The following is a 17,878-nucleotide window of genomic DNA, read 5'->3' on the forward strand; positions in this document are numbered from 1 at the left end:
CTGGGCATGTGCTTTTTTTTTACACAGTCTTCCCTGATATCTTCCCTGTATATGGTCTGAAAAAATTCCATAAAAGCACTTCCGATTTCTACGTTCGAAAGGCGAGGAGCTGCCTCTCCCTCAATCCTAATCTCTCTAATATGTTTTTGAGCTTTGTCTGTTCTTATTTTCCAAGCCTGCTGCCTCCCCAAATTCGAAGTGCGAGATTTTACTCACCTCCCATCTTCTGGGGACCCTATTCTGAAGAGCGGATTCCAGTTGATTCTTGAGGGAAGCTAATTTTTCCTGATCCTCCCTTAAACCTAAATGGGGGCATAGATTTCTCTCTATGGTGTTCATTTCTGCCTCTATGCCCTTGATGGTGTCTCTAAATCGCTGTTTTCTGTAGGAGGCCCTGCTGGTGATACATCCTCTACAGAAGGCTTTCAGCGCATCCCAGACTATAGAGATGTTTGCTGAGTTTAAGTTTATCTCAAGGAAGTGTTTGGTCGCTGACTGCAAAAAGTTATTTTCTTCCTCCTCTAACAGAATGGTACGGTCGAAGGACCATGAACTGTGCCGCTGTTGTTGGGCAGGGGTTAGGCTAAAAGATATGGCCGAATGTACGGAAATATGGGATCGCAGATAATCTATATCTTTAACCGATTATCTAAGATTATAGCTAAACAGTGCATAGTCTATTCTGGACTTGTGCTTATATTTTAGATTCTTAAAAGAGACCCCCAGTTGTTCACCCACCCTTTTCCTCCTTATATCTGCCAGCCCTAGCTGAGCCATAATTGATAAAAGAGTTTGCCGGAACACAGGCCCTAGAGTTGGATGATTTATCAAGCTTAGGGTTCAATACTATATCAAAGTCGCCTACCCAAATTATCGGTTCTTAAAAATCTAAAAGGTGGCAACAGATGGTATCTAGATAGGAAGGGTCATCCTGGTTCGGGCCATAATACCCTACCAGGGAAAAGACCGCGCCACCTAAAGAAACTCTCAGTAACAGCCATCTTCCACTACGATCTTCCCTGCATTCAAGAATTTGAGCCTTAGCTTGCTTTTTAAATAGCACCAACACCCCTCTAATATTGGCGGTTTGATCCGTACATGCAAAGGAGTCAATCCATCTCAGCTTTTTTAAAAGAGCAGTAATCTCGGATTTGAGGAGGTGAGTTTCCTGTATGACAATGACCTGCGCCAGGGAATCTTTCAAATATTGGAGTATCCTGTCTCTTCTACCCTCCGTGCGCAGGCCATTGACATTCCAGGACAAACACTGGAGCAACGTCATCGGATCCCCACCTCCTCCTCTGCCCTTACCTCCATCCTACCCTTAGACCGCTTGTTAAAAAAAACTTGATACCGAACGAATGAAGAATTCTGAACTCCTTGACAAACAATTTGGAAATCCCTAAGGATTAAATGGCACAAAAAGGATCTCAGCAAATGAGGATTTTTTAAAGTTTCACCCCCACCACCCCCTGTGCCCGTGCCCCCCTCCCACCCCTTGGAAAACCCATCCCTACTTACCCTGGTCAGATGTATGACCAGATTCGCGCCCTCTGGTTGTACTCTCTATTCTATCCATTAAAACAATATGTTGGTGCTAAGGGGATTTGGGCAAGGAATAAGAAGCTATACTTTTACCCCTTCCTTATTCAAACTCGATTTCCCTTCTCTTCTCTGTGTATATTTTTTAGATTTATTTTTTATAGGTATTTTATAGGTCTATGTAGCTGTGCATGCTCCTATATATATATATATATATATATATATATATATATATATATATATATATATATATATATATATATATATATATATATATATATATATATATATATATATATCCAGAACACCCTCCAGCGTTGCAGAAGGTAGGAGCCACACACGGGGACTTAGAAAAGAGGTTCTTTATTGAGTGCAGATAGGGCGTGATGCATTTCGGCGTGAGCCTTCCTCGGACACCTCTGCTCAACTAGAAGTTAGTGCGCCCAGCTGTTATAGATCTCTGCGGCACTCGTGATTGCGCAGTGCGCGCCTCCCCCAATCCTGTGATCGTTAGTAGCAGCGTGATGGTACTGAAACTGCAACTCCCAGGATGCCTCAAACCTGGGTAGATGTAACGTGGGGAAACCAGGATAGCAGTCCTTGTGTTTTGCAGGCATACGCAGAGCTGGGCGAACTAAAAGCAGTGAAAATGTCAGCAAGAGCCTCTCGAGTCCCCGCAATCGTTTCAACCCGCAGGGCACAGGTCCGCCAGGTCGTGGGCCGGTAACTTGATACCAGCACCGTCCGTGTGAAATACAGACTGCCAGTCAGCAACGTCCCATGCTTCTCCTGCTTTCCCGCTGGTGAGCTGCCTGATGTCACTCCCATGACGAGAACCAAACTGCTTGCGCAGACACCAGAAAACAGACAGCCAACTTCAGAAACGTGAGCTCCATATCGTGTCTCTGGTCGACACGAATAACATCCAGAACACCCTCCAGCGTTGCAGAAGGTAGGAGCCACACACGGGGACTTAGAAAAGAGGTTCTTTATTGAGTGCAGATAGGGCGTGATGCATTTCGGCGTGAGCCTTCCTCGGACGCCTCTGCTCAACTAGAAGTTAGTGCGCCCAGCTGTTATAGATCTCTGCGGCACTCCTGATTGCGCAGTGCGCGCCTCCCCCAATCCTGTGATCGTTAGTAGCAGCGTGATGGTACTGAAACTGCAACTCCCAGGATGCCTCAAACCTGGGTAGATGTAACGTGGGGAAACCAGGATAGCAGTCCTTGTGTTTTGCAGGCATACGCAGAGCTGGGCGAACTAAAAGCAGTGAAAATGTCAGCAAGAGCCTCTCGAGTCCCCGCAATCGTTTCAACCCACAGGGCACAGGTCCGCCAGGTCGTGGGCCGGTAACTTGATACCAGCACCGTCCGTGTGAAATACAGACTGCCAGTCAGCAACGTCCCATGCTTCTCCTGCTTTCCCGCTGGTGAGCTGCCTGATGTCACTCCCATGACGAGAACCAAACTGCTTGCGCAGACACCAGAAAACAGACAGCCAACTTCAGAAACGTGAGCTCCATATCGTGTCTCTGGTCGACACGAATAACATCCAGAACACCCTCCAGCGTTGCAGAAGGTAGGAGCCACACACGGGGACTTAGAAAAGAGGTTCTTTATTGAGTGCAGATAGGGCGTGATGCATTTCGGCGTGAGCCTTCCTCGGACGCCTCTGCTCAACTAGAAGTTAGTGCGCCCAGCTGTTATAGATCTCTGCGGCACTCGTGATTGCGCAGTGCGCGCCTCCCCCAATCCTGTGATCGTTAGTAGCAGCGTGATGGTACTGAAACTGCAACTCCCAGGATGCCTCAAACCTGGGTAGATGTAGCGTGGGGAAACCAGGATAGCAGTCCTTGTGTTTTGCAGGCATACGCAGAGCTGGGCGAACTAAAAGCAGTGAAAATGTCAGCAAGAGCCTCTCGAGTCCCCGCAATCGTTTCAACCCGCAGGGCACAGGTCCGCCAGGTCGTGGGCCGGTAACTTGATACCAGCACCGTCCGTGTGAAATACAGACTGCCATTCAGCAACGTCCCATGCTTCTCCTGCTTTCCCGCTGGTGAGCTGCCTGATGTCACTCCCATGACGAGAACCAAACTGCTTGCGCAGACACCAGAAAACAGACAGCCAACTTCAGAAACGTGAGCTCCATATCGTGTCTCTGGTCGACACGAATAACATCCAGAACACCCTCCAGCGTTGCAGAAGGTAGGAGCCACACACGGGGACTTAGAAAAGAGGTTCTTTATTGAGTGCAGATAGGGCGTGATGCATTTCGGCGTGAGCCTTCCTCGGACGCCTCTGCTCAACTAGAAGTTAGTGCGCCCAGCTGTTATAGATCTCTGCGGCACTCGTGATTGCGCAGTGCGCGCCTCCCCCAATCCTGTGATCGTTAGTAGCAGCGTGATGGTACTGAAACTGCAACTCCCAGGATGCCTCAAACCTGGGTAGATGTAACGTGGGGAAACCAGGATAGCAGTCCTTGTGTTTTGCAGGCATACGCAGAGCTGGGCGAACTAAAAGCAGTGAAAATGTCAGCAAGAGCCTCTCGAGTCCCCGCAATCATTTCAACCCGCAGGGCACAGGTCCGCCAGGTCGTGGGCCGGTAACTTGATACCAGCACCGTCCGTGTGAAATACAGACTGCCAGTCAGCAACGTCCCATGCTTCTCCTGCTTTCCCGCTGGTGAGCTGCCTGATGTCACTCCCATGACGAGAACCAAACTGCTTGCGCAGACACCAGAAAACAGACAGCCAACTTCAGAAACGTGAGCTCCATATCGTGTCTCTGGTCGACACGAATAACATCCAGAACACCCTCCAGCGTTGCAGAAGGTAGGAGCCACACACGGGGACTTAGAAAAGAGGTTCTTTATTGAGTGCAGATAGGGCGTGATGCATTTCGGCGTGAGCCTTCCTCGGACGCCTCTGCTCAACTAGAAGTTAGTGCGCCCAGCTGTTATAGATCTCTGCGGCACTCGTGATTGCGCAGTGCGCGCCTCCCCCAATCCTGTGATCGTTAGTAGCAGCGTGATGGTACTGAAACTGCAACTCCCAGGATGCCTCAAACCTGGGTAGATGTAACGTGGGGAAACCAGGATAGCAGTCCTTGTGTTTTGCAGGCATACGCAGAGCTGGGCGAACTAAAAGCAGTGAAAATGTCAGCAAGAGCCTCTCGAGTCCCCGCAATCGTTTCAACCCGCAGGGCACAGGTCCGCCAGGTCGTGGGCCGGTAACTTGATACCAGCACCGTCCGTGTGAAATACAGACTGCCAGTCAGCAACGTCCCATGCTTCTCCTGCTTTCCCGCTGGTGAGCTGCCTGATGTCACTCCCATGACGAGAACCAAACTGCTTGCGCAGACACCAGAAAACAGACAGCCAACTTCAGAAACGTGAGCTCCATATCGTGTCTCTGGTCGACACGAATAACATCCAGAACACCCTCCAGCGTTGCAGAAGGTAGGAGCCACACACGGGGACTTAGAAAAGAGGTTCTTTATTGAGTGCAGATAGGGCGTGATGCATTTCGGCGTGAGCCTTCCTCGGACGCCTCTGCTCAACTAGAAGTTAGTGCGCCCAGCTGTTATAGATCTCTGCGGCACTCGTGATTGCGCAGTGCGCGCCTCCCCAATCCTGTGATCGTTAGTAGCAGCGTGATGGTACTGAAACTGCAACTCCCAGGATGCCTCAAACCTGGGTAGATGTAACGTGGGGAAACCAGGATAGCAGTCCTTGTGTTTTGCAGGCATACGCAGAGCTGGGCGAACTAAAAGCAGTGAAAATGTCAGCAAGAGCCTCTCGAGTCCCCGCAATAGTTTCAACCCGCAGGGCACAGGTCCGCCAGGTCGTGGGCCGGTAACTTGATACCAGCACCGTCCGTGTGAAATACAGACTGCCAGTCAGCAACGTCCCATGCTTCTCCTGCTTTCCCGCTGGTGAGCTGCCTGATGTCACTCCCATGACGAGAACCAAACTGCTTGCGCAGACACCAGAAAACAGACAGCCAACTTCAGAAACGTGAGCTCCATATCGTGTCTCTGGTCGACACGAATAACATCCAGAACACCCTCCAGCGTTGCAGAAGGTAGGAGCCACACACGGGGACTTAGAAAAGAGGTTCTTTATTGAGTGCAGATAGGGCGTGATGCATTTCGGCGTGAGCCTTCCTCGGACGCCTCTGCTCAACTAGAAGTTAGTGCGCCCAGCTGTTATAGATCTCTGCGGCACTCGTGATTGCGCAGTGCGCGCCTCCCCCAATCCTGTGATCGTTAGTAGCAGCGTGATGGTACTGAAACTGCAACTCCCAGGATGCCTCAAACCTGGGTAGATGTAACGTGGGGAAACCAGGATAGCAGTCCTTGTGTTTTGCAGGCATACGCAGAGCTGGGCGAACTAAAAGCAGTGAAAATGTCAGCAAGAGCCTCTCGAGTCCCCGCAATCGTTTCAACCCACAGGGCACAGGTCCGCCAGGTCGTGGGCCGGTAACTTGATACCAGCACCGTCCGTGTGAAATACAGACTGCCAGTCAGCAACGTCCCATGCTTCTCCTGCTTTCCCGCTGGTGAGCTGCCTGATGTCACTCCCATGACGAGAACCAAACTGCTTGCGCAGACACCAGAAAACAGACAGCCAACTTCAGAAACGTGAGCTCCATATCGTGTCTCTGGTCGACACGAATAACATCCAGAACACCCTCCAGCGTTGCAGAAGGTAGGAGCCACACACGGGGACTTAGAAAAGAGGTTCTTTATTGAGTGCAGATAGGGCGTGATGCATTTCGGCGTGAGCCTTCCTCGGACGCCTCTGCTCAACTAGAAGTTAGTGCGCCCAGCTGTTATAGATCTCTGCGGCACTCGTGATTGCGCAGTGCGCGCCTCCCCCAATCCTGTGATCGTTAGTAGCAGCGTGATGGTACTGAAACTGCAACTCCCAGGATGCCTCAAACCTGGGTAGATGTAGCGTGGGGAAACCAGGATAGCAGTCCTTGTGTTTTGCAGGCATACGCAGAGCTGGGCGAACTAAAAGCAGTGAAAATGTCAGCAAGAGCCTCTCGAGTCCCCGCAATCGTTTCAACCCGCAGGGCACAGGTCCGCCAGGTCGTGGGCCGGTAACTTGATACCAGCACCGTCCGTGTGAAATACAGACTGCCAGTCAGCAACGTCCCATGCTTCTCCTGCTTTCCCGCTGGTGAGCTGCCTGATGTCACTCCCATGACGAGAACCAAACTGCTTGCGCAGACACCAGAAAACAGACAGCCAACTTCAGAAACGTGAGCTCCATATCGTGTCTTTGGTCGACACGAATAACATCCAGAACACCCTCCAGCGTTGCAGAAGGTAGGAGCCACACACGGGGACTTAGAAAAGAGGTTCTTTATTGAGTGCAGATAGGGCGTGATGCATTTCGGCGTGAGCCTTCCTCGGACGCCTCTGCTCAACTAGAAGTTAGTGCGCCCAGCTGTTATAGATCTCTGCGGCACTCGTGATTGCGCAGTGCGCGCCTCCCCCAATCCTGTGATCGTTAGTAGCAGCGTGATGGTACTGAAACTGCAACTCCCAGGATGCCTCAAACCTGGGTAGATGTAACGTGGGGAAACCAGGATAGCAGTCCTTGTGTTTTGCAGGCATACGCAGAGCTGGGCGAACTAAAAGCAGTGAAAATGTCAGCAAGAGCCTCTCGAGTCCCCGCAATCATTTCAACCCGCAGGGCACAGGTCCGCCAGGTCGTGGGCCGGTAACTTGATACCAGCACCGTCCGTGTGAAATACAGACTGCCAGTCAGCAACGTCCCATGCTTCTCCTGCTTTCCCGCTGGTGAGCTGCCTGATGTCACTCCCATGACGAGAACCAAACTGCTTGCGCAGACACCAGAAAGCAGACAGCCAACTTCAGAAACGTGAGCTCCATATCGTGTCTCTGGTCGACACGAATAACATCCAGAACACCCTCCAGCGTTGCAGAAGGTAGGAGCCACACACGGGGACTTAGAAAAGAGGTTCTTTATTGAGTGCAGATAGGGCGTGATGCATTTCGGCGTGAGCCTTCCTCGGACGCCTCTGCTCAACTAGAAGTTAGTGCGCCCAGCTGTTATAGATCTCTGCGGCACTCGTGATTGCGCAGTGCGCGCCTCCCCCAATCCTGTGATCGTTAGTAGCAGCGTGATGGTACTGAAACTGCAACTCCCAGGATGCCTCAAACCTGGGTAGATGTAACGTGGGGAAACCAGGATAGCAGTCCTTGTGTTTTGCAGGCATACGCAGAGCTGGGCGAACTAAAAGCAGTGAAAATGTCAGCAAGAGCCTCTCGAGTCCCCGCAATCGTTTCAACCCGCAGGGCACAGGTCCGCCAGGTCGTGGGCCGGTAACTTGATACCAGCACCGTCCGTGTGAAATACAGACTGCCAGTCAGCAACGTCCCATGCTTCTCCTGCTTTCCCGCTGGTGAGCTGCCTGATGTCACTTCCATGACGAGAACCAAACTGCTTGCGCAGACACCAGAAAACAGACAGCCAACTTCAGAAACGTGAGCTCCATATCGTGTCTCTGGTCGACACGAATAACATCCAGAACACCCTCCAGCGTTGCAGAAGGTAGGAGCCACACACGGGGACTTAGAAAAGAGGTTCTTTATTGAGTGCAGATAGGGCGTGATGCATTTCGGCGTGAGCCTTCCTCGGACGCCTCTGCTCAACTAGAAGTTAGTGCGCCCAGCTGTTATAGATCTCTGCGGCACTCGTGATTGCGCAGTGCGCGCCTCCCCCAATCCTGTGATCGTTAGTAGCAGCGTGATGGTACTGAAACTGCAACTCCCAGGATGCCTCAAACCTGGGTAGATGTAACGTGGGGAAACCAGGATAGCAGTCCTTGTGTTTTGCAGGCATACGCAGAGCTGGGCGAACTAAAAGCAGTGAAAATGTCAGCAAGAGCCTCTCGAGTCCCCGCAATCGTTTCAACCCGCAGGGCACAGGTCCGCCAGGTCGTGGGCCGGTAACTTGATACCAGCACCGTCCGTGTGAAATACAGACTGCCAGTCAGCAACGTCCCATGCTTCTCCTGCTTTCCCGCTGGTGAGCTGCCTGATGTCACTCCCATGACGAGAACCAAACTGCTTGCGCAGACACCAGAAAACAGACAGCCAACTTCAGAAACGTGAGCTCCATATCGTGTCTCTGGTCGACACGAATAACATCCAGAACACCCTCCAGCGTTGCAGAAGGTAGGAGCCACACACGGGGACTTAGAAAAGAGGTTCTTAGTTGAGTGCAGATAGGGCGTGATGCATTTCGGCGTGAGCCTTCCTCGGACGCCTCTGCTCAACTAGAAGTTAGTGCGCCCAGCTGTTATAGATCTCTGCGGCACTCGTGATTGTGCAGTGCGCACCTCCCCCAATCCTGTGATCGTTAGTAGCAGCGTGATGGTACTGAAACTGCAACTCCCAGGATGCCTCAAACCTGGGTAGATGTAACGTGGGGAAACCAGGATAGCAGTCCTTGTGTTTTGCAGGCATACGCAGAGCTGGGCGAACTAAAAGCAGTGAAAATGTCAGCAAGAGCCTCTCGAGTCCCCGCAATCGTTTCAACCGGCAGGGCACAGGTCCGCCAGGTCGTGGGCCGGTAACTTGATACCAGCACCGTCCGTGTGAAATACAGACTGCCAGTCAGCAACGTCCCATGCTTCTCCTGCTTTCCCGCTGGTGAGCTGCCTGATGTCACTCCCATGACGAGAACCAAACTGCTTGCGCAGACACCAGAAAATAGACAGCCAACTTCAGAAACGTGAGCTCCATATCGTGTCTCTGGTCGACACGAATAACATCCAGAACACCCTCCAGCGTTGCAGAAGGTAGGAGCCACACACGGGGACTTAGAAAAGAGGTTCTTTATTGAGTGCAGATAGGGCGTGATGCATTTCGGCGTGAGCCTTCCTCGGACGCCTCTGCTCAACTAGAAGTTAGTGCGCCCAGCTGTTATAGATCTCTGCGGCACTCGTGATTGCGCAGTGCGCGCCTCCCCCAATCCTGTGATCGTTAGTAGCAGCGTGATGGTACTGAAACTGCAACTCCCAGGATGCCTCAAACCTGGGTAGATGTAACGTGGGGAAACCAGGATAGCAGTCCTTGTGTTTTGCAGGCATACGCAGAGCTGGGCGAACTAAAAGCAGTGAAAATGTCAGCAAGAGCCTCTCGAGTCCCCGCAATCGTTTCAACCCGCAGGGCACAGGTCCGCCAGGTCGTGGGCCGGTAACTTGATACCAGCACCGTCCGTGTGAAATACAGACTGCCAGTCAGCAACGTCCCATGCTTCTCCTGCTTTCCCGCTGGTGAGCTGCCTGATGTCACTCCCATGACGAGAACCAAACTGCTTGCGCAGACACCAGAAAACAGACAGCCAACTTCAGAAACGTGAGCTCCATATCGTGTCTCTGGTCGACACGAATAACATCCAGAACACCCTCCAGCGTTGCAGAAGGTAGGAGCCACACACGGGGACTTAGAAAAGAGGTTCTTTATTGAGTGCAGATAGGGTGTGATGCATTTCGGCGTGAGCCTTCCTCGGACGCCTCTGCTCAACTAGAAGTTAGTGCGCCCAGCTGTTATAGATCTCTGCGGCACTCGTGATTGCGCAGTGCGCGCCTCCCCCAATCCTGTGATCGTTAGTAGCAGCGTGATGGTACTGAAACTGCAACTCCCAGGATGCCTCAAACCTGGGTAGATGTAACGTGGGGAAACCAGGATAGCAGTCCTTGTGTTTTGCAGGCATACGCAGAGCTGGGCGAACTAAAAGCAGTGAAAATGTCAGCAAGAGCCTCTCGAGTCCCCGCAATCGTTTCAACCCGCAGGGCACAGGTCCGCCAGGTCGTGGGCCGGTAACTTGATACCAGCACCGTCCGTGTGAAATACAGACTGCCAGTCAGCAACGTCCCATGCTTCTCCTGCTTTCCCGCTGGTGAGCTGCCTGATGTCACTCCCATGACGAGAACCAAACTGCTTGCGCAGACACCAGAAAACAGACAGCCAACTTCAGAAACGTGAGCTCCATATCGTGTCTCTGGTCGACACGAATAACATCCAGAACACCCTCCAGCGTTGCAGAAGGTAGGAGCCACACACGGGGACTTAGAAAAGAGGTTCTTAGTTGAGTGCAGATAGGGCGTGATGCATTTCGGCGTGAGCCTTCCTCGGACGCCTCTGCTCAACTAGAAGATAGTGCGCCCAGCTGCTATAGATCTCTGCGGCACTCGTGATTGCGCAGTGCGCGCCTCCCCCAATCCTGTGATCGTTAGTAGCAGCGTGATGGTACTGAAACTGCAACTCCCAGGATGCCTCAAACCTGGGTAGATGTAACGTGGGGAAACCAGGATAGCAGTCCTTGTGTTTTGCAGGCATACGCAGAGCTGGGCGAACTAAAAGCAGTGAAAATGTCAGCAAGAGCCTCTCGAGTCCCCGCAATCGTTTCAACCCGCAGGGCACAGGTCCGCCAGGTCGTGGGCCGGTAACTTGATACCAGCACCGTCCGTGTGAAATACAGACTGCCAGTCAGCAACGTCCCATGCTTCTCCTGCTTTCCCGCTGGTGAGCTGCCTGATGTCACTCCCATGACGAGAACCAAACTGCTTGCGCAGACACCAGAAAACAGACAGCCAACTTCAGAAACGTGAGCTCCATATCGTGTCTCTGGTCGACACGAATAACATCCAGAACACCCTCCAGCGTTGCAGAAGGTAGGAGCCACACACGGGGACTTAGAAAAGAGGTTCTTTATTGAGTGCAGATAGGGCGTGATGCATTTCGGCGTGAGCCTTCCTCGGACGCCTCTGCTCAACTAGAAGTTAGTGCGCCCAGCTGTTATAGATCTCTGCGGCACTCGTGATTGCGCAGTGCGCGCCTCCCCCAATCCTGTGATCGTTAGTAGCAGCGTGATGGTACTGAAACTGCAACTCCCAGGATGCCTCAAACCTGGGTAGATGTAACGTGGGGAAACCAGGATAGCAGTCCTTGTGTTTTGCAGGCATACGCAGAGCTGGGCGAACTAAAAGCAGTGAAAATGTCATATATATATATATATATATATATATATATATATATATATATATATATATATATATATATATATATATAGTGTTGTTATTAAATTGTGCATTTTTTTCCTTTTCCCTGTTTAGATTCCCTTATTTGAATTGACCATTCTCTATTGACTCTCAGAATTCCCCCTTTAGGCACTGCGCTGTAATTTGGCATTCTAGATGACTTCATATCAGACCGCCTTGCCTTAAAAAGATGTTAAAATCAATCTTTTGAAATGTTATTGGAAATTATGGGAATAACTGACAACATCACAGAGTAAGCATTTACACTAATGTGTAAGATGGCCAGTAATGATAAGAACTGGAGATCGATGTTACCCTTTTCTTTTACCAGCCCATCCTCTGTCCTACTCACTATAGAATGGCCACACAGTGTACCAGTGCCCCCATAACCTGGATCCAGACTATAAAACATGGGTTCTGGGTAACCCTGGGCAAAGCACTACGCTACGCTCGCATAGTTTGCGAATTTGCGCAACTTCGCACTACGTGAACTGCACATAGCACAGTGCAAACATGCGTAGCGTAGCGTAGTGCAGCGGTCATTTTTTGCTTGCTCGCGGTCCTCAATGTCAAGTTGGCGACCGCGAGCAAGCAAAATTACATCCTCGCGAGACTTTTTCCTTGTTCGCGATCACCAACATCAAGTTGCCGATCGCGAGCATGGAAAATAAACCTCCCGGCCAGATTCTCAAAGCGGGGAGGTCAGGTTCATTGCGAGTGGTCGCGCATGCTCGCGACCACTCGCGATGAGAAACTACCAGTCCGCGTTGAGAAAGCTGCAGCTCGAGTAAAAATCTACTCGAGCGGCAGAAAAGTACAGCACTGTGCAAGATGCCGTTTTCAATGATTGCACTGTGCCGGATGCTTGTCCGCACTGTGCAATCATTGAACACGAAATCTACGCCCACCCCTAGTTCTGGGCACTGAACTACAGGATCTTTATCATCCTTCTAATAAAGGGAGCAGCTTATATGGCCTCTTTAGGATGCTCATGTTCCCGGACAGTACCATTTCTGTTCAACACGAACTTCTCGCAATTTAGTTAGAAACTTTGCAGGTTGGCTCTGGTGTTTGTGCTGCTGTTCCTAGCTAAACCTAAAATATGAGATATGCTTTCTTCACAGAGCTGAAAGACGTTTGGGTCTGGATAGGGCGGCGGGCCACTACTCAGAGTATGCAAGAGGATCTAAACTTATAGCAATATAAATGGTCGCATTAGAACATCATGAACTAAGTGTGTTGTGAGGCAGACGAGGACCTGGAATCTGCAGATAAAAGGGCAGCTGTGGCCGCTGTGGCCAGAATTTGTTGGACTGCTACTACTACCAAGTTTTGAGTGATTCCGATGTCACACTTTCAGGGAATGTAATGGAAATGGAAACTTCAGGGACTGATCAACGGATGACGCTGGAGTCACTTCAATCACTGATGAAATATTGTGACAGCCTTTATAATTATAAGATTGCACCGGTGCATACAGCTGGCTAATGCGTCTCCTCCATGAGATGTCTGATATCTTAAATTACATAATAGATTCTTGGAAATGAACATGCAGGATTAATCAGGGGCGAGGGCAGCTGGCAAAGGAGCCAGTCTGGCATCCGCACATACTCTCAAACCACATAGGTCAGGGTGGATCAGTGTTCCAGCTTCAGCATAGTTCACGCATAGGTTTATTGAAGCCTTGCCTTGGAGAGGGAGAGCAATTGCTGAAGCGTGTTAATGTCCTGTCACTCATAGAATTGATGTTGCTGTCCGTCATTACAACACATGTCTGCGAAATTCAAAAACCAAAACACAAGGTCGATCCTTAGGGTTGACACTACCTTTGCATCAGCTCTTAGTCAGTGGGGCATGTCTCATCCATTTGTATTTTGTTACCTTTATGGTGTTCTCATCTAAATACACGTTCTTGTTGTGGAACAGGAATGGTGTACCATGCCTCAAAGATATACAATTAACGCTTGTTTAAGGAGGTGAGGTGTAACCTTTGTCTTAGGACAGGAAACGTATCAAAAAAAATTATCAAAATAGAGAACAGGTTGAGAGAACTATTGTTTGGAACATCATACTGTTCCTATGTTAGAGGCTCACTAATATGGATTACAATGGAAACGCCTTTTACGGTACAAAGGAGCATATCTATGCAGAAACGGAATATGTAATAATTGAAGAGCAGTTAAAGACTAGTTCTTAGTGTGTCTCCATACTAAACTCTAAAAAGACTGAGTTTCTTGGTCATTGCTTAAATAATCAATCTTTTGCATATTCCACCGCTATGGGGGGAAGACATAATGTGTGCAAGATATCCACTTAAATGAATCTAACCCACTGGTACCTGGAAGGCTTAATGGCATGATGGTTGGGAAAATTAGAGAGTGGATTGAGAGCTGGAACCCCACCGAAACATGGACCCTGCATATCCTTTCAGTTAAAAATAGTATTTTTATACATGCACCTACAAAATGTATTCTCCTTTCTGGAGATGTGGGTCAGACCACCGTTCTGGGAAACACCACTGTCACATCACTTCTAGATAGTGTGCATGCACTGGGCTCCGGCCCTCCGCCCCACACTGGGGGATGCGTCCACACCTTAACTACCTGTATCCTAATTTACAGAGACAGAGACCAAATTCTTCGCTCAGCCTGGGAGGCCCTGGAACTGTTGCACTGATAGTCCGCAACTACACTAAACTTGTGCAGTAGAAGTACACAACATTTACCAAGATAAAGCAGAAAATGCACTTAATGGGTGTTTGTTTCAAGTTGCTTTTCCCAGCCATGTTGACAGTGCTTTTTAACAACAAATCACACTTCGTTGAGTCCCGGAGCAGGCCTCATCTTGAACCTAGGAGCAAAATTTCCTCTCCTGTGTCCATGCGGATGCAAACAGGTTCCCCGGAGAGGTTACCCTGGGACTGAATCTCCAAACCCGACAAAGCAGGAGTCGGAGAGGACAGAGGGGCAGCCGCTCATGGAAGAGACCACAGCAGGCTGGCCCGAGTGGTAATGTTGCAAGGGAAACATTTGAGGGAGAATATATTTTCCTTCTTGGGTAGGTATGGTTATACTAGAGTTGGATGCCAATCCTCTTTAATGGCAAAGGTGGATTTTAGGTCACAATTCTGAAAAAAACACGTGTTGAAAGTGCAATTTTCATGCTCTAACCATTTGTTCAGTCCACCAATGTCCTGGGCCACATCACATTGAATGGCTCTGCTCTTGGGGCTTGTGTATTCCTCTCATACAGTGGCACAAAGGGGGCTAGGTGTGAGCACAATGGGCCATCCTGACAGGATGGCTGGAGCGGAGCTGTGCCTTGCCCCATTTGCACTTCAAAGGGCTTGCCTTTCGCACACACAAGGAATCTGAAGCCAGCTTTTTGTCACCCTAGATTTTTGGAGCCTTGAGTGGGAAAGGGAAGAAGTTTTCAGATGTGTGGGTAGTATAGGGAATCCCCCAAAACAAAGGACATGTGGACATTACCGAAGTAGGACTGCCCTGTTGTTGACAGAGGTTTGCCTTACTGTTTGAGGACTGCCTTGTTGTCTGAAAAGGACCTGCTTACATTCATCCCAGGCTAACCTTTGAAACTCCAACAGTCAGTTGGCCGACCTCCTGTTTGAGCTACAGGGACAGAACAAGCTCTAGAGGCCTCCCTGCAACTGCTCAACTGACCGGTTGTACTAGACACACCTGGACTGCACCTGAAACAGCTTGAGCCCTGCTGTTTTCTGCTGAAGTGAATTCCTGATTCCAACAAGGTGACCCCCCAGGTCCTGGACTTTTGGCTGGCATCAGTCTGTGCTACTTCTAAGGAGTAAAGGTGAAATCCTGAAGGTTGGGCTCTTCACGAAAGCAAACAGGCCACTTCTCCCCAATACTCTGCTGCTTGCGATGACCACCCAGGCAAAGTAGCGGTAACGACCTATTCTTCACTCTACAGCTACTGCCAGGGATGACCTGCAACAAAAGATTTTCACCTTGCACTACAGCAATGACAGCTTGTCATAACCATCAATACAAAGCTCCAGTAACAACCATCCATGACGCATGACTGACTTCACGCTACATTGATGCCAGCCTATGCTGCCCGGCCTGCTTTTCTCACTACAGCGACAATCATCTGTAACATTCTCCCTGCTCCTCACGGCCTCCTCCAATGCGAATGGAACTCTTAACCCTGGAATTTAAGAAGGTAACTCTTTCAGTGGGACTAATTTGGTCCCTGTATCTGGCCTGCCCTCCATCGCGATCGGCGAGAACTTGTGACTTTTCCCCCGGTCTAGCACAAACAGATGTCCACGAGTGGCACTTTGTTGTTTTTGGTGCCACATTTACTTACAACTTTGAAACTATCTCCAGTTCAACCGATTGGATTTTTGTTGTCCTAGTATCATTTTATTTATTAAAATTACTAAATTTTTCTGAATTGGTTTACAGTTGTTTTTTGCTTTGTTTACACTTTATTACTTTTTGAGTGCTGCATAAATGCTTAAGGTAAGTCTGACTTTTTGTGCCAAGCTACTAGAAGGTTAATTCAGTGACTTTTGTGGTTCACCCTGACAAGGACTGTGGATGTTGCATGAGTGCGGCTTCCACCCCACTCAATCAATAACCTTATTTCTTACAAACACCTACACCAGAAAGGCAATTATTTTAAAGCTACGTAAACTTCATCATAACTCTGTAAACATTGTAGCCTTTTGCTCACTACTATTGTCAGTCTTGATAGAGAGGTTCTGGTAAAATTATTGACCCTGAATTAAATAAAAAAACTTTGCTTGGCAGGCATTTTGAACATGGTGCCCTTACGACGTGTTACACTGATGTGAAGGGACCCACATAATTAAGGCAAATATTCATTGCCAACAGTTGAATGGATCTTCATTAGTAAGAGCAAAATAAATCTCAAATTGCGTTTGGAAATACATAAGCCCTTTGTAAATATCTTGTACAAGCGTAGACTTTACGATGTTTAAATATCAAATTAAGTTATAGGGTCATTATTTACATATTTACTGAAGTTCAGCAAACTATTAAGAGGTTTCCTTCAATAAAAAATATTTATATTTCATGCCTTTGATTTCCTTCCACTGAGAAGTGCCTGATAGTGAACAGATTTGTCTTATTTCAAAGAACCAATACACATTCAGTATATCGATTGTGTTTTCATTGATGAAGCTTGCTAACACATTCTTCAAAGGGACCACCAATGCGTGGTTTCCATTCTTGTAGATGTGTTTTCTGAGAATGTTCGTAAAATCTCATAGACTCCTTCGATGATCGCATTGCATATTTTTGGATAAATGAGCACATAAGGAGGATTATAAATGGCTTCTTTTGCATTCCCCCAACACACATACACACAAACGCTCTTTCTAGTCAGGACAGTGATCACAAATATACTAGAGGTCTCATTTATGGCTTTTTGGCTGATGTGAAAAGGTGGAAATGCACCATATTTAAGCAACACACTGCATTCCTGCCCTTTCTGCCTGCACTAGGGCCTTTTCGCCAGCCTAGCATCAATGTAGGCACCCTTTCACAATGGTGGAAGGGTGTCTCCATTGCAGGCAGGATTGTTTTTGTGCAGTAAGGGTTACCTTCCTGCGCAAAACAATCCTAAGAAGCGTTTTCCTCTTTCTAATGTGTGCTGTGAATGCAGCACACAGGAGAAAAGGAAAACAACTAGGAGAAATTAAGTTATTTCTCCTCGTTACACCTCACCTCGGGAGACATAGGGATTTGGCGCTACCCTAGGTTTGTTTACATGCTTTTGTTAATCTGGGGCACCGTCAAATTCCATAGGTATTGAATGGGAAAGCCCACCACAACGCCCATAGAACGCCTCCCGGTGCAGAATAGGCAAAGAGCTGCATCACATTACTCATAATTTAAGAGGCCACTCAAAGCCATGGAGCATGGCTTTGTGTGGCTTCATGAATCTTTATGAGAGCCCTGCTTCATGCATGTACCATGTTACATGGTGCAAAAGTGATGCAGGGCTCTCATAAATGACCCGCTAAAGTTACGAAGATACAAAACTAAAAAGAATCATAGAGGTAATGAATTTCAATAGCATTCCCATTGAAACCATGCAAGTGCAGATGTATAGCGCACAGTGGTTTTCCCATGGGAATCTCAGGCAAATATGATGGGATTACAGTTTTTCTTATCCTTGTGGCAAAACTGAGGTCATGATTTAGATTCTTTCTTTCTGAAAAGAATGCAAAGCACGTTAAGTTTTTCT

At 48.8% G+C, this 17,878-nt stretch overlaps 1 protein-coding gene across 2 annotated transcripts in view; it reads left to right on the forward strand.

Moving 5' to 3' along the window:
- Positions 1-17,878, forward strand: part of LOC147727632 (phospholipid-transporting ATPase ABCA1-like) — a 2,839,360-nt gene that overhangs the window by 1,322,784 nt on the left and 1,498,698 nt on the right. The window lies entirely within an intron of this gene.

The sequence above is a fragment of the Lissotriton vulgaris genome, chromosome 3_1 (assembly GCF_964263255.1).
Source record: "Lissotriton vulgaris chromosome 3_1, aLisVul1.2, whole genome shotgun sequence".
NCBI lineage: Eukaryota > Metazoa > Chordata > Amphibia > Caudata > Salamandridae > Lissotriton > Lissotriton vulgaris.